Source organism: Arvicanthis niloticus, chromosome 1 (genome assembly GCF_011762505.2).
Source record: "Arvicanthis niloticus isolate mArvNil1 chromosome 1, mArvNil1.pat.X, whole genome shotgun sequence".
Lineage (NCBI taxonomy): Eukaryota > Metazoa > Chordata > Mammalia > Rodentia > Muridae > Arvicanthis > Arvicanthis niloticus.
This window is the reverse complement of record NC_047658.1, coordinates 140,991,890-140,992,813: the sequence shown is the minus strand read 5'-3', so window position 1 is coordinate 140,992,813 and position 924 is coordinate 140,991,890.

The following is a 924-nucleotide window of genomic DNA, read 5'->3' as shown; positions in this document are numbered from 1 at the left end:
AGAGCATAGCATCCATTCCCCAGTTTGAAGTGTCTGCTAAGTCCTCAACCTACTCCTCCTATCGTGATCTTAATATGTCCATGTGCTTCTGCAGTCCCAGTTCACAGTGACCAATGTGTAGGATGACACCTTCCCTCCTTAAAGGAATAAACTACTCTTCAGTCTATGCCTCTCAGATCATGTTGGACAGATGGTGTTGCTCCTGTGTCCAGCAAGATGAACAGTCATCCTCCTTTCTCACAATGGAGTCAAATGTTGCTTATAAACTGACGTCTCTTAGGGCAAGGCACAGTCTGAAAAAAAAAAACAGTTTTACACACCACAAAAGAACTTTGAGCAGGGTTCTGGCTGGTCTCTACAGCACCATAGTAAGAGAGTAGAATAGTGATAACTGCAGGCACGGAAGGTGTTAGTAGCAAGGGAGGAGGAGGCTGAGTCACAGGTACCACGACAGATATACAGGGTCAGGCTTGGTGCTCCACAGCATCTCCGAGTGACCTATTATGCATCTCTCTCTCTCTCTCTCTCTTTTTTTTTTTCTCATAAAAGGTATGAGAGAGGACTTTGAAGGTTCTCACAGGAATTTCATTAAAACATGTGGAAATGCTAATTACCTTTACTTGACCATTATACATAAAACTCTTTGTGAATTATCATAGTACTGTATAAATGTGTGTAATTACCACATGTCAATTAAAATTAAAAACCATTAAGTTAAGTTTAATTTATTAGCTTGTAGGGCTCTTTAAGTGTCCAGGAGAAAGGTTTTACTTGCTAGCAATGACTTTTGAGGACTTTGAGGATTATTTACCTAACTAGATCCCGTGACTCTCACCCATGAGTTGGCTGACCATAAATGGGCATTGAACGTTAGATTTCAATTCAGAAATTGCCTAAACACGGTGTCCTGTTTTGAACTCTTCC